The sequence below is a fragment of the Oreochromis aureus genome, linkage group 5 (assembly GCF_013358895.1).
Source record: "Oreochromis aureus strain Israel breed Guangdong linkage group 5, ZZ_aureus, whole genome shotgun sequence".
Classification (NCBI taxonomy): domain Eukaryota; kingdom Metazoa; phylum Chordata; class Actinopteri; order Cichliformes; family Cichlidae; genus Oreochromis; species Oreochromis aureus.
The window spans coordinates 36,838,961-36,858,321 of NC_052946.1; the positions used below are offsets into that span (position 1 = coordinate 36,838,961).

Sequence of the window (19,361 nt, forward strand, 5' to 3'; positions counted from 1 at the left end):
TTTTCTACATAAAAATGTTGTAAATAAAATAAATTAAATTCACACACTATCACTGTCAATTATGGTGTTCCACAGGGTTCAGTGCTAGGACCAATTCTGTTTACATTATACATGCTTCCCCTAGGCAGCATCATTAGAAGACATAGCATAAATTTTCACTGCTATGCAGATGACACTCAGCTCTATCTATCCATGAAGCCAGGTAACACACACCAATTAGTTAAACTGCAGGAATGTCTTAAAGACATAAAGACCTGGATGGCCGCTAACTTTCTGCTTCTTAATTCAGATCAAACTGAGGTTATTGTACTCGGCCCTGAAAATCTTAGAAATATGGTATCTGTTAGTGCCATTTATAGTTATTACATGTTTTATTTTGAAAAGCCTGAAAAGGATATGGTGCTTTTGTTGTGAAAGGTTTGTGAGAAATAAACAAGCGAATGGCGGAGCAACACGATGGTTTTTACCGTCGTTGTTGCACAAACCGACGCGTAAAACAGCCTCTTGTCCATCCAGACTCTTATTTCAGATGTAAGGAAAATAGAGAACTCCAAGAAGATACAAGACAGCCGCTACATTAAGTAAAACCATCATGCTCCCGAGTGAGACGACTGCATCGCTATGAGATCGTACAGAGTTTGGTACAGCAACTCAGTTAAGTGTACAGAGTTGTATGCATGAAGAATCTAAGAGGAGAAGAAATAAGCTTCCATGGATAAAGTTTTTGACTATGATATGCTGCAAAGCTACAAGTCGTGCTAAAATTGAACAATTGCGACATTCAACTTCTTACAAATAAGTCAGTGACAGTGTTTTTGGTCTTAAGAAGATGACATTCACTACGAAAGCCTCAGCTTTGTGTCATAGACCATTGGTTTCATGAACACTTGTTGAATAAGAAGTTGTGTAAAAGGAGTAGAGATGGCAGATAAAGAGCCGCAAGGTTCCAGGCCCAGGGCACAGAGCTGCAGTAGCGGGACTGGCCACAAGAGGGCACAAAAGTACACCGAAAGAGGTTTGGAAGAACAGCTCGGCAGGCACATAAACGCAAGAAGGTCCAAGCTGTCACAATTAACTGCAAAAATGAATAAAATTAGCGGACTGATGAAAGAGAATGAAAGCCTTGACATTGTTGATGAACATTTAAGTAACTTTTCAAAGCTACATGAAGAATTCTTACGGGCAAATGATGATGTACTGTCGCTGTTGCCAGAAGATGAAAGGAATGTGGACCAGATGCTCTGGTTCAATCCAAAAAAGGAGCAGTTCAGTGCGTTTATGACTGAAGTTGAGAAATGGATCATGGTAACAAGACATCAGCATCAAGATGACGTGAGCCCAGATGACAGCGTGTCAGTGACTGCTAGACCATCTGCAAAGAAATCAGGTACCAGCGTTGGAAGAAGCTCAGTCAGTAGCCGCTCATCGAGGTCGTCCAGAGCTTCTTCAGTATCATCTGTACGGCAGAAAGAGGAAGCAGAGCGTGCTGCTCTGCTCGCACGAGCCGCTTCCTTGAAACAGAGACAAGCCTTGGACATTGAAGAATGTAAGTTAAAGGCAAGAAGAGAACAGCTTGAGATCGAGACAGCTATTGCTGCTTCGACAGCCAAAATAAAAGTGTTAGAGGACTGTGAATATGAGAGCTGTAAAAATGATGTGGAACAGTGTGAATCAGCTGTTAAACAGTTCAGCTTCCAAGAGCCAAAGGTACGCAGTGAACATGATGGGCAGTCAAAGGTAAATGGTGACAGTGTAAAACAAGAAGATGACTTGCACCAAACTGATGCCAGTGTTATTCCAATGAATCTATGTGAAGTCATGTTGAAACAAAATGATATCACTGAGATGTTAGTCAAACAACATAGACTGTCACATTTGCCTCAAAGAGACATTCCCATCTTTAGTGGTGATCCACTTGAGTTCATACCGTTTATAAGAGCCTTTGACCATACAATTCATGATAAAACTGACAGTGACAGTGACAGGTTATATTACCTTGAACAGTTCACCAGAGGTGAGCCCAGAGATTTGGTAAGAAGTTGTCAGCACATGAATCCTCAACAAGGCTACAGTGAGGCAAGGAAGTTGCTGTTTTGTCATTATGGTAATGAACTGAGAATTGCAACTGCCTACATGAACAGAGCTTTTGATTGGCGCAAATCAAAACAGATGATGCAAAGGCTCTTCATAGCTATTCACTGTTTCTCACCGGTTGTAACAATGCAATGCAAGACATCAGTCAACTCCAAGAAATGGAGATCCCCACGAACCTCAGAGTTATTGTCTCTAAACTGCCATACAAAATGAGAGAAATGTGGAGAGTCTCTGCTTTTGACATTCAAGAAAGAAGTGGAAGGAGAGCAAAGTTCTCAGACCTGGTCAGATTCATAAACAGACAAGCAAAAATAGCTGCAGATCCTTTGTTTGGTGACATTAAGGATGCTGAAGATAAAGCAAAGTCATCTGCAAATGTGAGAATGAACAGATCATCCAGGCAAAGGGGAAGCACATTTGCTACAAGTGTAACACAAACTGCAAATAAAAGGTCACCTGAAATTGGTAAAAGTGCTTCTTGTCACACTAGCAGTGCCTCCCAGAAACCATGCATATACTGTGAAAAACTGCATACACTGGCAGAATGTCAAAGGTCAGAAACCAGCCTTACAAAGAAAGACTAGAGTTCCTCAAAGCAAAGGGTCTGTGCTTTGCATGTCTGACACAAGGTCATCTGAGTAAGGACTGTAAGAAAAGATCATTGTGTGAGTACTGCTCTAAGAGACATCCAAGTATGCTTCATCGGACAAGGGAGGAGGACAGTAAGGCAGATGATTGCATCCAGAGAAACGTCTCTGACATTCCCACGACAAGTGATGAAACGCATATTTCAGGCAGACTTTGTGGAGCCACAGGGCCGGAAAAGACATTCATGTGTTATCGATCGTTCCTGTGTGGGTTAAGTTAAAGAAAGGCAATAAGTTAATTGAGACTTATGCTTTCATGGACAATGGGAGCCAAGCCACATTCTGTTCAGAAAAGCTGATGAGACAACTTGGTGTAGAAGGTAAGAAGACAAAATTCATGCTTCGTACAATGGGACAGGAAAAGATGGTGACAAGTTACCACCTGTCAGGATTAGAAGTGTGTGGTTTAAATGAGAACATCTATATAGACCTTCCTGACATTTACACTCATGCAGACATTCCAGTGTCTAGGGAGAATATCCCTACTCAGGATGACTTAAAAAGGTGGCCACATCTTCGGCAAATCAAGTTCCCACATTCAGATGCAGACATTGGACTTTTGATAGGATGTGATGTGCACAAGGCTATGGAACCATGGGAGATTATTCATAGTAAAGATAACGGTCCATATGCTGTTCGAACAGTCCTGGGGTGGGTTATCAATGGCCCTCTCAAGAGAGATTCTTGCTTTACTCCTGATAGTGAGCTGAGTGTCTCAGTAAATCGCATCTCTGTCACTAATGTTGAGAATCTGTTGATGCAACAGCTTAACTATGATTTTCCTGAGAAAGCTTCTGAGGAAAAACAGGAAATGTCACGAGAAGACATCATGTTTATGGATTCTGTCAATGGCACAGTTGAAAGGATTAATGGTCATTATAGCATAGGTCTTCCTTTGAGAAACAAAGCTGTCAAAATGCCAAACAACCGCAGTGCAGTAATGCAAAGAGCAGAGAATCTGAAAAGAAAATTAATCAGAAACGCAGAGTTTCACAAGGAGTATCAGAGCTTCATGTCTGACTTGCTGAATAAAGGCTATGCAGTTCAGGTACCAAACACAAAGACTACCCCTGAAAATGAGAGAGTTTGGTACATACCACACCATGGGGTGTACCACCCCCAGAAAAGAAAACTCCGTGTGGTTTTTGACTGTGCAGCATCTTTTCAAGGGAAATCACTGAATGAGGAACTCTTGCAAGGGCCAGACCTAACGAACACACTGATTGGAGTACTAACAAGGTTTAGGTGGGATCACATTGCCTTGATGTCAGACATAGAAGCTATGTATCACCAGGTGCGAGTACCTCCAGAGGACAGTGATCTTTTGCGTTTTCTCTGGTGGCCAAATGGGAACTTCAATGAACCTCTGCAAGAATACAAAATGATGGTGCACTTGTTTGGGGCAACATCCTCCCCAAGCTGTGCAAACTATGCACTGAAAAAGCAGCAGAAGATGCTAAAGAAAAATGCCACTAGCAGCAGTTAACGCTGTTCTGAACAACTTTTATGTAGATGATTGTCTTCTGTCAGTTTCAGATGAAACAGAGGCATGTACTATGGTCAGGGACCTGACAGCATTGTGTGAGTGGAGGATTTCACTTAACAAAGTGGATGAGCAACAGCAGAGTTGTTCTTGCTTCCATTCCTGAAAAGGAAAGAGCAAAAGAGGTTAAAGATTTGGATTTGAGACATGATGCACTACCAGATGAAAGAGTCCTAGGAGTGAACTGGTGCACAGAAACAGATGTATTCAAGATCAGGATAACTGAAAAACCTGTGCCAAGGACTAGGCGAGGCATCCTCTCATTTGTAAGTGCAATATATGACCCACTGGGCTTTTTGTCTCCTGTCATTCTGCCAGCAAAAATCATCCTGCGAGAGCTATGTGGCAGGAAGATCTCATGGGATGAGGAAATCCCAGCTGAGCTGGCTCAAAGGTCACAAGTTTGGCATTCAGAGCTTTCAAGCCTTCATGGCTTTACCGTCAACAGGTGTTTGAAACCTGCTGGATTTGGAGTGGTTATATCTACACAATTGCACCACTTCGCTGATGCCAGCGAGAGAGGTTATGGAGTTGTTACTTACCTCCGTATCACAAACCAAAAAAGAGAAAGTCACTGCTCATTTATTATTGGCAAGTCCAGAGTGTCTCCTCTGAAGCAGATAACAATTCCACGTCTCGAGCTGACAGCAGCTGCAGTTGCTGTAAAAATGGACAAGCTCATGAGAAAGGAGCTGCAAATGCCACAAGAAGAATCTGTGTTTTGGTCTGACAGTACCACTGTTTTAAAGTACATCTCCAGTGAGAACATCAGATTTAAGACATTTGTAGCAAATCGAGTGTCACTTATTAGAGACAACACAAAACCAAGTCAGTGGATGTATGTGAACTCTGAATTAAACCCTGCTGACCACGCTTCAAGAGGGATGAACACAGACACATTCATGAAGTGTTCAAACTGAATTGCTGGGCCAGAGTTTTTGACAAAGGATAGGACAAACTGGCCAATTCCACCGGACATTAAAGAAACACTAAAAAATGATGTTGAAGTCAAAGAGGTGATGAGTGTGGATGTTACAAAATTACACAAAAATCCAGTGAACAAACTGATCTCTCACTATTCAAACTGGTACCGTCTGAAAAAGGCAGTTTCCTGGATACTTATGTTCAAGCAGCTGCTTTGCAGGTTAAGTGCACATCGGAAGCTTCTCATGTCACAAGCAAGCGACTGTGAAAGCAGCAAAAGGAAAGCTGAAAAGGTTGCAGGTCAAATGCAGCAGTTCAAAACATGTATTAAGGGATCTTCACTTACTACTGCAGATGTTGCAAAGGGAGAAACTGAGATTGTTAAGTTTTGTCAAAATCAAAGCTTCGCAGAAGAACTTGCAAGTCTTCAGAAAGGTGACAAGCTTAAAAGGAGCAGTCACATTGCGAAGCTGGATCCTTTTGTCCAGGATGGAGTTTTAAGGGTTGGTGGTAGGTTGCATGAGTCTGCACTACCAGCCGATGTTAAGCATCCAGTGATTCTCCTAAAGGTCATCATGTTTCTACTTTGATTCTGAGACACATTCACCAAGAAACAGGTCATGGAGGAAGGAATTACACATTATCCAGGCTGAGAGAAAGATTCTGGATTCCACAGGCAGATTCAGCAATAAGAAAGATCCTGTCAAAGTGTGTAACATGTAGAAGGATATCTGCAAAACCTGGTGAACAAAGAATGGCAAACTTGCCACAAGATCGCCTGATTCCTGACAAACCTCCATTCACAAATGTGGGCATAGACTATTTTGGACCTTTTGAGGTCAAGCATGGGCGCAGCAGAGTTAAGCGTTATGGTGTATTGTTTACATGCCTTGCTGTTAGAGCAATACACATGGAAGTTGCCCACTCACTTGATACTGATTCCTGCATAAATGCATTCAGGAGGTTTATTGCAAGACGAGGTCAAGTGTCTGTCATGAGATCAGACAATGGCACTAACCTTGTGGGTGCAGAAAAGGAAATGCGTGAAGCAATCAAGGGATGGAATCATTCAAAATCTCAGAAATGCTCATGCAAAAGGGCATCACCTGGATATTTAACCCCCAGCAGGGTCACATTTTGGAGGAATCTGGGAGAGGCAAATTCGCTCAGTTAGGAGAATTCTTAACCAGATCCTAAAGCAGCAACCTCTGGATGATGAATGCTTGCAGACATTGCTATGTGAAGTTGAAGCAATTGTCAACGGCAGGCCAATAACAAGAGCGTCTAATGACCCCAATGATTTAGACGCACTTACACCCAATCATCTACTTCTTCTTAAAGGGCAGCCAGTACTGCCACCTGGATTGTTTCAAAGACAGGACTTGTATGCAAAAAACAGGTGGAGACAGGTGCAGTACCTGTCAGACATCTTTTGGAAGCGTTGGACTAAAGAGTATTTGCCGCTTCTACAAGAAAGACAGAAGTGGTTAGTGACTAGGAGAAATCTGAGACCAGGAGATGTTGTCCTCATAGTTGATGACAGTGCACCAAGAAGTTCCTGGTTAATGGGAAAGGTTGAGAGTACAGTTCCAGACTCACATGGACTTGTCAGACGTGTGTTTGTCAAAACCAAAACTAGCGTTTTGAGAGGCCCATCGACAAGTTATGTTTATTGCTTGAAATGGAGGCAACAGTTTGAATCTCAGCCTCAAGTGTAACAGATTTATGTTCAACACATATGATGTATGTTGCACATAATGTTTGGTTAAGCCATTTATATTCAGTGTTGATATTAAATGACGCATTATTGTGTTAATATGTAATTGTTATGCCTTAGCAGTAACAATTAGGGGCCGGAATGTTAGCGCCATTTATAGTTATTACATGTTTTATTTTGAAAAGCCTGAAAAGGATATGGTGCTTTTGTTGTGAAAGGTTTGTGAGAAATAAACAAGCGAATGGCGGAGCGACACGATGGTTTTTACCGTCGTTGTTGCACAAACCGATGCGTAAAACAGCCTCTTGTCCATCCAGACTCTTATTTCAGATGTAAGGAAAATAGAGAACTCCAAGAAGATACAAGACAGCCGCTACAGTATCTAACCAGATTCTTACTCTGGATGGCATTACCTTGGCCTCCAGTAATGCTGTGAGGAACCTTGGAGTCATTTTTGACCAGGACATGTCCTTCAACGCACATATTAAACAAATATTTAAGACTGCTTTCTTCCATTTGCGCAACATCTCTAAAATTAGAAATATCCTGTCTCAGAGTGGCGCTGAAAAACTAATTCATGCCTTCATTACTTCCAGGCTGGACTACTGTAATTCACTATTATCAGGATGTCCTAAAAACTCACTGAAAAGTCTTCAGCTAATCCAAAATGCTGCAGCAAGAGTACTGACAGGGACTAGAAAGAGAGCATATTTCTCCTGTTTTGGCTTCCTTCATTGGCTTCCTGTCAAATCCAGAATTGAATTCAAAATCCTGCTCCTCACATACAAGGTCTTAAATAATCAGGCCCCATCTTATCTTAATGACCTTGTAGTACCATATCACCCTATTAGAGCACTTCGCTCTCGCTCTGCAGGCCTACTTGCTGTTCCTAGAGTATTTAAAAGTAGAATGGGAGGGAGAGCCTTCAGTTTTCAGGCCCCTCTTCTGTGGAACCAGCTTCCAGTTTGGATTCGGGAGACAGACACTATCTCTACTTTCAAGATTAGGCTTAAAACTTTCCTTTTGCTAAAGCATATAGTTAGGGCTGGACCAGGTGACCCTGAATCCTCCCTTAGTTATGCTGCAATAGGCGTGGCTGCCGGGGATTCCCATGATGCATTGAGTTTTTCCTTTCCAGTCACCTTTCTCGCTCACTATGTGTTAATAGACCTCTCTGCATCGAATCATATCTGTTATTAACCTCTGTCTCTCTTCCACAGCATGTCTTTATCCTGTTTTCCTTCTCTCACCCCAACCGGTCGCAGCAGATGGCCCCGCCCCTCCCTGAGCCTGGTTCTGCCAGAGGTTTCTTCCTGTTAAAGGGAGTTTTTCCTTCCCACTGTCGCCAAAGTGCTTGCTCATAGGGGTCATATGATTGTTGGGTTTTCTCTGTATTTATTATTGTGCAATCTACTGTACAATATAAAGCGCCTTGAGGCGACTTTTGTTGTGGTTTGGCGCTATATAAATAAAATTGAATTGAATTGAATTGAATATCACTGCAGGGAACTCACTCAGTTTTGTTGAGTTCTTGAAGTAACGTTTCCATGGCTTTGCCGCTCTTATCCATCACCTCCAGCATGACAATCACACTGTACCGAGATATGATCTGGAGGAAACACATCATTTAGGTGTTACACATTTTGTCAATGGTGTTGGATTTAAAGCTTTCTTTTGTAAAAGTAAAATTATTATCACCTTGGTGAGGTGTTTGATGACAGACTTGTCGTGGACTTTCTTAAGTCCCAGGTTCTTGCCATTAAAGGCTGGTGTCTTCATTCTGACTTGATTCTGAAAGAGATCAACTCTGTTTTAGACGATGAATACAGAGTGTATGACGTATTATTCAAACTTCTGCTGAATCAAAACAGAGGAAATCGCAAGAATATTCAAGTTGTACTTGAACACTGTTGACCAGTGTTGGTCAAGTTACTTAAAAATAGGGATGGTATCGTTTAGGTTTTATCCGATACCGGTGCCAAACTGGTATTTTTGAAATGGTGCCAGTGCTTAAACGGTGCTCGAACTGGTGCTTAAAGAATGGAGAACACAAAATTTGTCCAAAAACCTCTCATGTTTAGCTGTTTTTTTGTAAAAAGATAACAATGTTAGCCTTTTCTGCAGCTATAGGGCATATATGGTATCACTCTTGGCTGGAAGCAGTGCTTAAACAATGGAAAAACACAAACTTTGTCCAAAAACCTCTCATGTTTAACTGTTTTCCACTTTTTCTTTGGTCATTTTAGCCTTTTTGGCCAGGGTGAAGGGAGTATCTGCCATCAAACAAGAAGACAGCCGCATGTAACTACAACGGTGTTTGCGAGTTCATCTTACATGCATTAATTTAATAACGTGCTTAGCCTACTCAACGTAAATTACACATGAACAACATTAAGCTACTCGCCCAGAGAAGAATGGCTGCTGCTGCCATCATCATCCGTCATCATTTCTGCTACACTGGCAGGGCTAGGGGCCAGGACTCTCCTCTTTGGGTTCTTGGGGGATGTTACTAAATCGGGGTCGAATAACAGGCATCACACCCGCAGTAGATGTGCTCGGTGTGAGGTCTCGCAGCAAGCTATCAAACACGGTGCATTTCTCGGCTTTTAAAAGAACGCTATGCGTCGCCAGGTGTTTCATCAGATTCGAGGTGTTACCTCCTTTGGACAGTATCACCTTAAAGCACTTGTTGCAGGCAACTGAGTTTGCATCTTTTGCTGTGAAGTAAAGCCAGACTTTTGACCGCTTCGCCTTGGGCATTTTTAATCTGTAGCTCTGCTCTAAAAGAACGTACGTAGCTGGGCCCGCCCACTATCCTTGGAAAGGTAAAATGATTGACTAGAATCCAAAGGGTATGACATCTCAGGAAAAAAAAAGCACCGAAATAAAGCACCGAAATGTGCGCTGCTTTTCGGTCTGGTTATTACCATTTATGCCGACTGGTGCCCATCCCTACTTAAAAATAGTAATTAGTTAGTAATTACTGACTGATGTCTCCAAGAAAGTACAGCAGACAATAATGTTAACACTTTTTACGGAATCAAACTCAAAGTAATGTCAGCACTTCCAAGCTTTAAATGCTGCATGATCGTACTCTCTCCCGCACTCCATATTATCCATTGTTGATCTACACATGTCTGTTGCTACCATGGAATTTGCACGCTCGTACGTCATTGTCATGAGACACTCATAAACAAAATCACGGTTTAGTAACGCAGCCTGCTTATGGGAAAGTAACAGTAATCTAATTACTTTTTTGCAATATTAATCCCTTACTTTACTTATTACTTGGAAAAACTAATTGGATTACAATAACGCTATACTTTTAAGGCATTACTGCCCATCTCTGCTGTTAACCTTGGCATTTTATGTCAGAGATTATTGGAAATTGGACTTTCAGACAAAGCAGTTGGCTGGTTCTCTAATTATCTTTCAGTCTGTAAGCAGTGTGTGCAGCTCAGTGGTCTCTCTTCCAGTTTTTTAAATATCACTAATGGAGTGCCGCAGGGTTCTGTCCTGGGGCCTACATTATTTACTATCTATATCAACGATGTGGGACAAAATCTAGATGCACCTGTTCATTTTTATGCAGATGACACAATTATTTATTGTTGTGTTCGTACCATCAGTTGTAATTCAAACAATTACAGCGAGCTTTTGATAGTATTCTGTCTCAGCTGGGTCAGCTCGGACTGGTTTTAAATACAGAAAAAACCAAAGTCATGCTTTTCTCACCAGAAAGAGGGTGCTGGTAGTACTTCCTTCTCTTGTATCTGCTCAAGGCATTTCTATTGAAACTGTGGCCTCATACAAATGCCTTGGTATTGTGACTGATTGATTGAATTAACTGAATTGAATTGTGAAACTAAGGCTGAAGTTGGGGTTCTTTTTCACCACCAAGCCCCACAGGACCCAGGGCAGCCCACCCAACCCCACTGCAGAGGAAACTGTACCCACCCCAACATTCAATCATCTCCAAGACTACACAAGACAATAGACACCCAGGTTGAGTTTATTCTCCACCTCTCCTATGTCTCTCCCCACCTGCAGAGTGGACTCCTGCAAGGATGGAACAACCTCCTGCCAGTTGAAGAGCTCCCAGTTAGGTCGATGCACCAGAGGCCCCTGCGCCAGGGCTGAGCCCCGTGCACCCACCCGCCCACAACCTCGGCGACACACCAACGAGGACCCGAAGCCCCCAAGGCCCAGCCAGAGCCCTAGCACGGAGGCGAAGCACCCCCGAATCCCAAGCCCCCACGCCTGCCCCGGATCCACTCAGGGGCAACCAGGTTGCCAGGCCAGTAACCTACGTCCGCCAGCACAGACCCTCCCCCAGCCCTGCTGCACGCAGCCACGAGGAGACCACCCTCTAAGAGCAACCAGAGCCACTAACCAGGTTATGACCACAACCCCCGGGTTAGGCCCTCCAGGGATAACGTCCCTAGGGATTCTCCAGATGCCCTAAGCCCGTCACAACCCAACCTTCAAGACCTTGAAAAGGACAAAATCATTGACCGCCTTACATATCACTGCCTTTACCCAGGGGATGCCATACCCTGCATTTACGGACTTCCTAAGATCCACAAAGAAGGGGTCCCACTCAGACCTGTTGTCAGTAGTATAAACTCAGCCACTTACAGCATTTCAAAACACCTTGCTACCATCCTTGCACCTCTTGTGGGGAACACCCCACACCACATCAAGAGCTCCACCGACTTCACCGACAAGGTCCAGAAACTTACCCTGGATCCAGATGAAACCATGGTGTCCTTTGATGTAGTCTCTCTCTTCACTTGCATACCCACCACGGAAGCAGTGGAGACTGTCAGAAAACGACTACAAGAAGACAGCTCCTTGGAAGACAGGACCAACTTCACACCCGATCAGATTTGCACACTATTAGACCTCTGCCTTACCACTACATATTTCAAGTACGTACAACGAGGGCTTCTACAGACAAAAACATGGCTGTGCCATGGGCTCCCTCGTGTCACCTATTGTAGCCAACCTTTACATGGAAGAAGTGGAAAGGAAGGCTCTTGGCTCTTTTAAAGGAAGAGAGGGTGGGAATGGATGTTTGTATCTGTGTGTGCCTGTATGTCTGTGTCTATATGTCAGGTTGGGTATCAGACGCCACCTCTCTGGGGACATCTCAGGCCCTCCAAGGTTTGAGGCCTATCTCCCCCACCACTTCCCCTGCCGGTGGTGGGCGCCCTCAGACATCAGTGCGTTGGTGGTTCTCTGTGTCCGGGGTGGGCGCCCAGGTACACACCGGCTCACTCCTTGGCGGCTGCTTATCGGGGCCTGGAGCCTGGGGCTCGCTCGGGCCACGCCGGAGGCGGGTGCCCTCGGCCCTCGGCCCGGGGCTCGGTCACTCAGGCACAGCTGGCTGCCGGCGGAGCTCACAGGCACGTCACTGCAACCCCGGCTTCTGCTCCACGGCTGCTGAATGACCCCTCATCTGGGACTCTCCTCATCTCTTTCTGGGATAGTGACGCGGCTGCCCCTCTGTTGGTCTTCCTTGGTCTCTTGTGTTCTGGGGGCCTCTGGATGTCTGGAGTTTGATCTCCTCCATACCTGCTTCATGCCCTGGAGGTCGGGGCAGTGGCCCCCACACCCTCTAGCAGATCGTTACATGAAGGAACCTTTTTAAAAACAAGCGCGTTCATGCTCACAGGTGTACACACAGGTGATCACACACAAACTACACCCTTTTTGGCTCTTACCTCAAAGCACACTGTGCGCTGTCGATCTTACGTGCTGCACAATAATGTCTAACATTTAGTATTTACTGTCATATTCCCATAGATCATTGTGATGTTGTTTATTACCCTTGTTTTCTTCTGCTTGCTTTCTCTTTCTTTCTCAACAGGTGAACCAGATGATCAATATATGTATTTTTTTGTCTGCTTATTTTGTTGGTTTTTGGTTTTTGCCCTTTTTCCCCGTCCCTCTTCCCCGCTGTTTTCTTTTCCTCTTTCTTTCTCCCTTTCTTTCCCCAGTTAAGTCTGTCCCGTATTCAGCAAGTGAAAATAAAATAAACAATAAAGGTGAATCAAATGGACCATTACGGCAAGGCTGGGATGGTCAATTTGGTAAAATAAATCCGTTGGGCATCTTTCTTCGCCTTTAGACAATAATTCTGATGGCAAAAGAACCAAAGCGGGACAGGTAAAAAAAAAAAAAAAAAAAAAAAAAAAAAAAGGAAGAGTACCCAGCCACTGGTACAGATATGTAGACGACATCTGGGTCAAAATCAAGACACAAGAAGTGCAGTCCTTCACTGCGCACATTATCGCCGTGGATAAAAACATCAAGTTCACCAGGGAAGACACAAAGGATAACTGTTTGCCTTTCCTGGACTGCGCTGTGCACATTGAAGAGAATGGTAACCTCACCGTCGAAGTTTACCGGAAGCCCAAACATACGGACCAGTACCTCCTCTTTGACTCCCATCACCCTCTGGAACACAAACTGGGAGTAATTAGGACCCTACAGCACCGGGCAGAACATGTTCCCTCTAAGCCTGAAGGGAAAAAGAAGGAACATACACCTGTAAAGGAAGCACTCAAAACATGCGGTTATCCTAATTGGGCGTTTATAAAGTCAGCAAAGAGCCACAGAAAAGAAGATCAGACACCAGCCAGGGAGGATAAGAAAGACAGACGCAACAACATTGTCATCCCCTATGTAGCCGGTGTATCAGAAAAACTCAGGAGAGTTTTCTCCAAGCATGACATCCCAGTGCATTTCAGACCCAGCAACACACTCAGACAAAAACTGGTTCACCCAAAAGACAAAACTCCAAAACACAAAGTAACCAATGTGGTCTTTGCTGTACAGTGTAGCGAGGAATGCCCAGACCTCTACATTGGAGAGACCAAACAGCCATTTCACAAGCGGATGGCACAACATAGAAGAGCCACCTCCACGGGACAAGACTCAGCAGTCCATCTGCATCTTAAGGATAAAGGTCACTCTTTCGAGGATGCCAATGTTCACATTTTGGACAGAGAGGACAGATGGGTTGAAAGAGGAGTGAAAGAAGCCATTTATGTCCACTGTGAGCGACCATCTTTGAACAGAGGGGGTGGCTTACGACACCAACTGTCTGCCATCTATAATCCAGTTTTGAGTTGCCTTCCCAGACGCCTTAACGCCCACTCACATCCCGGGCCATCTGACCTCAGGAAATCGCATGATAGGTTGGGGCCAAGTTTCACAATGAGCTCACCCGAAACCCTGGCTGATTGTGACCCACACACGTTTTCACACCTTGGCTCATGTGATTAGGTAGAGGATCATCAGGGGGTCCTTTTGTCGCTCTTTGGAAGTTACTCCCACTGGGTTTAAATCTGGGACTCTCCGCCATTTGACCTTAGAACTGAAGATTCTTCTCGGATGAGAGGTGAAAGGTCTTCAAGCAACTTAAAGAAGTCCAGACGCTTTTCTTTCCAAGCTCCTTAGACTACGATGACCTGGATGACTGAGAACCTTCACAGACATTACATCTATACAGTTAAGTTAAACTTGCGACCGGGGCATTAAATTTCTGTTTGGTGTCACTTTTGTCTGCAAGGACTGTTTCAAAGATAACATTGATAGTTACATTTGTGGCCCTGTGACAGTCTGGCACCCTGCTGAAACCTGTCCAGGGTGTAACCTGCTTCTTGCCCTGTGGCAGTTGGCCAGGCTCCCTCCCTGCAGTGAAAGCTGGTGTTTATTGCAGATGGAGTGAATGAACAGAACAGGATCAGGAAATGGCTGACGGACGGACGGACTGAATGGCTGATTGAATGAGCAAAGCATATGGTGACAACCTAACAACAACAACAATGACACGACAATGAACTGATGAAACTGAGGGACTTAAATACACAGACTGAATGATTAGTGATTAGAGACCGGTGAACATAATCTAACTAATGATACATAAAAGTAACAGGAACAGAACAACAGAAAATGAGAACGAGTGACAAAATAAACTGAACCTGAACAAGCTGAAATCACTGGGTCACTGACCCAGGAACCCCGACAATTCATGCTCCACTCCTCCAGTCATTGCATAAAATTGGACATGAAAGAAAAACAAAGCAAGTTGTGCGTGGATGTAAAGGTTTATTTGCCATTGTGTTGGTTGACTGAAACCCCGAGGTGTGATTGAATCCTGTTTCTTTTTATAAAGTTCCTCCAAAAATAAAGTTGTTAATTTTACTAAAAGGCAGAGTGCCTCATTTACTGTTCTTTGACATAAAATTGCACATAGTGTGAAAAAAAGACAGCAAAAACTATTATTTAATTACATATATAAGAAAAACACATACACGGTTCCTGATTATAAAACTGGAGGTGAAATTTGTTTGCTATCTCACTTCAAGGCAGGCTCTAAATGTAAAAATAAAGCTTTCTTTCTACGATTCTTCACACATTAATTGTACCGAAGCTCCACCTCCACGGGGTAGTGGTCACTGACGGATCGAGTCTACAAGTAGAAAAACATGGCAAACAGTGGTGAAGTGAGAGGTTTGCACGTAAACATCGCCATGTTAAATTAAATGTTTTCAATATTAAATGTGTTACTGTGTCATCATTTAGGCGGTACGCTCTTTTGAAGTCGAAAGGCTTTGCAGAGCCAGGAACAGCTGGGTCATTCATCCTCTTTCCAAACACAACAATCCTGTTGGCAGGAAGTGCAGTCACAATCATGCATTCATTTGACTATGCCTGTTTTTTAACATGCAGATGACAATTTGCCATCAAGAAGCATTTCACTTTCTTTGTTTTAAGTCTGTAATGAAACAGAACTAGGAAGGTGTAGGCAGTGAATGAAATCATTGTGAGGCAGGAGGGGCAGTTATTGTTTTTTCAGCATAGAAACAGATCTTGCCCACCCTGATTTCCTAATCTTAAAATAGGAAAGTATTTATATTTATAAATAGTAATTATTTAGATATTCAAATATTTTCTAAGCTAAAAATAAAATCGTGTGACTCCGAGCAAGACAACAACTACATAAAGAAAAGTAGTAAATATGAAGATACCTGTCATATGTATGGTCATTAAGGTCACTAGTAGTGGTGTCAGCGTCTTCATCTATCAACCAAAAGTAGGGACGAGAGCTCATTCTGATGTTTGTCCTTTTAGTACTTAACAGGTAACGTCCATCCGCATTGAAGTCCCCCAAAATCATGATGCTCTGAAAGACAATATATATGAAAATACAAAGGTAAACATTTTATAACAATGTTGTTTAATATAATTTCGTTCTCCAGGTTTGAGCAAATTTCAGATTTTTCATTTTAGTTACGCTCATATGTCAAATATAATAATGGCACAGGTTTGGTTTTCAAAAAACAAATTAATTTAAATAATTTGAGAACCAAATTATTTTGACTTTTTGACAACAATAACTTTATCTTAACAAATAAAAAATAGTTTACTGTTATAAAATTGTGCTTTTATAAAACTAATCGGTCCACAGCTTGATGCTGTGAAGTGCTTGAAGGGCTGTGAGTCTAGAATGACAATCAGACCAATGATTGTAACTAGCAATCATTTCATGACCTTTTCTGCTCTAATCAACATATTATTGTTATTATTATTATTTAGCATCATAAACATATCCGTTCTGTAAATTTCTAAATCTTTCATTTCCAGCCTACATTAGTGCCCCATCTCTTTCTTGCATCTTGGACCACATTATGAAGAGCACGCAGCTCATGTTCAGCATCCTTTGGTTTGGTGTGGACGGGAATCAGAACAAGCTTCTTCACAACTGGAAGCACAAACATAACCAGTTAGTTACAGGTGAACATGCACAGTAGTACTTGTTTATTTGTATACTTGTATGAACATTCATGGACAATTTATCCTGGAAGAAGGACCAGCGTCACCAGTTTCATACTGGTCCCTGTGAATGTAGAAGTAGAGGAGAAAAGCTCACACTCATACATACGTCTGGCTGAACGGCGGCGAAACTGCACAATAAAGGGCTCTCTGGCAAGCACGTCTTTGTTTTCTTCTTCATACTGGTAACGGTCAATCACACTCATTTCATCCTGTCTGAGACAGAAAATACACACACATCTGTTTCCCTCATGCTAACATATAGCCAAGGTCTCAGCCCAAACTGCGATGACTTATATCATGAGAAGTTGCTTATTGTTGTGAGTCTTTTGCTGTCTGAGGAAGTCTGAGGACAGGAACAGTCCCCACTCCAGGTTTTTGAATCTGTGTCTGGTGTAGTCTCTGTAGTAATGTGGATGCTGTACCGCTTTTCTAGTGAAGAGTGCTGAACGTGAAAGTAAAGCTCTCAGTTTATCAGCTAATTTATGTTCCAACCCTCACTTATAGGTACTAATTGACAGAATAGATGCAAGCAGTAGAAATGAGCTTCCTCTGAAGAGCACCTGAGTTCAGCCTCAGAGGCGAGGAGGGACCCAGAGTAGATGCATCGGTTACCTCCGGGATGCCTCCTAGGTAAAGTGTTGGGAGAGGACCCTGGAGGAGACCCACACTGAAGAGATCATGTCTCTCTGCTGTCTGGGGAACGCCTCCGTGTCCTCCCAGAGCAGCTGGAGTAGGTGAGGGAGAGGAGGTGGTTTTTCTAAAAGCCATGTTCACCTATCCTCTTAAACATTCATAGAGTGCTTTTATTTCTTTTAAAGGAAAAAATATCTAATGCAATCAATGTTGAAGAGTCTCTCCTTAGACTGTTGCTCCTGCATTCTGGACCCGGATAAATGGCATAAAATGGACGGTGGAAGAATAAAAGTTAATATTTTGGTTTGAAGAATATCTGAAAAAATTTCTGAGGATTATCTTAAATTTTTTAAAAAATGTTTTATTTTCCTTAAAATCTTCTCCTAAATGCAATGATCTGTCTTGACAGATTTGAGCTTTATAATTCCGGACATGTGAGACATCTTTGAAACATATGAATGTCAGATGATTGTACCTGTAGAAGAAGACAAACTGCTCCCTGTAGGAATTTCGTCCTACTGGGGCACCGATCTCCATCCTGTATGGACGAGATCTGTTCCCCCTGTTCAAAAACAGACAAGTTCAATTTTATTTTTGGGAGGTTTTGTACCTACTGGTGTTGGCCAGAGGGGCCGATGGCGCGATATGGCAGCCTCGCTTCTGTCAGTCTGCCCCAGGGCAGCTGTGGCTACAACCGTAGCTTGCCTCCACCAGTGTGTGAATGTGAGTGTGAATGAATAATGTCATTGTAAAGCGCTTTGGGTGCCTTGAAAAGCGCTATATAAATCCAATGCATTATTATTATATTGTGTGTTCGGCATTACAGCAGGAATATTGTTGTTGTCAGTTAGTTCCAGTGGTCAGCAGGTGTAAATGCCTGTTAATGTGGTTTGTGATGACTTTCCCGTGTCTGTTGAGCTCTGTGAGAAATTTGTTCATTGCCTTGCCGTTGGGATCCCGCACCTCAAGTAACACCACCACACTGTACCGAGACACAATCTAAGAGAAACACACGAACCCACTCAGTAAGAATACATTTAAGAAATAAAAGTCTGGTGCAACAGTTCAGCAACCCCTGGGAATCTAACACATCAACTTTTACAAGCCAGTGTGAACAAACTTAAATAACTCTGTTACTGCAAAAATGCCAAAAATGGCCTGATGTCACACACTTAAAAGTCAGCAACTCTTATTGTGGCAATACGTTCTATAATTAATTGTTTGAATATGTTGATGACACAAACACACTTAAACAATAAAACAGCATCATAATTTAATCAAATTAAGTTGTAAATCTCTCACGACTTACCTTGATTAGATTATTCCATATAATATCTTTGTTGAGTTTTCTCACTCCAAGATTCTTGACATTGAATGCTGTGATCTTCATTCTGACTGTAAAACCAAAATTTTGAGAATATCACAGCATTTACATAATTTCAGAGTCTTTAACATTAATGAGAATGCTAACCATACTTAGACACAGTGCTTTATGTCTAAGCTCACACTTGCTCAGAGCGAGCTGAGAAAGGCTTCAGCCCTGACTTTCACCCTAACTCAGGTAAGCTACTAAGAAGGTGATCAATCAATCAAAATTTATTTATATAGCACATTTTAAAGACCGAAGTACACCAAAGTGCTTTCCAATAAAATCATGATACAGATAAAAATCACAATATAAAATATAAATTACAGATATAAATAAAATAAATAGAATATAAAATAATTACATAATCTAAATGCAAAGCCAGATGTAAATTACTCAGTTAGCCTTGAATGCCAGGTTAAACAAATACGTTTTTAGACGTGATTTAAAATACTGAATGGAATCTGATGCATGAATATGTAGAGGAAGAGTATTCCATAACCTGGGTGCGGCAACGGCAAAACACGGTCTCCTCTGGTCTTCAGCCGAGACCTAGGTTGCACTAAGAGCAGTTGGCCCGATGATCTT

The 19,361-nt window shown here is 42.6% G+C and overlaps 1 pseudogene; it reads right to left on the reverse strand.

The window, feature by feature from the left end:
• Positions 1 to 19,361, reverse strand: part of LOC116314070 — a 116,722-nt pseudogene that overhangs the window by 6,296 nt on the left and 91,065 nt on the right.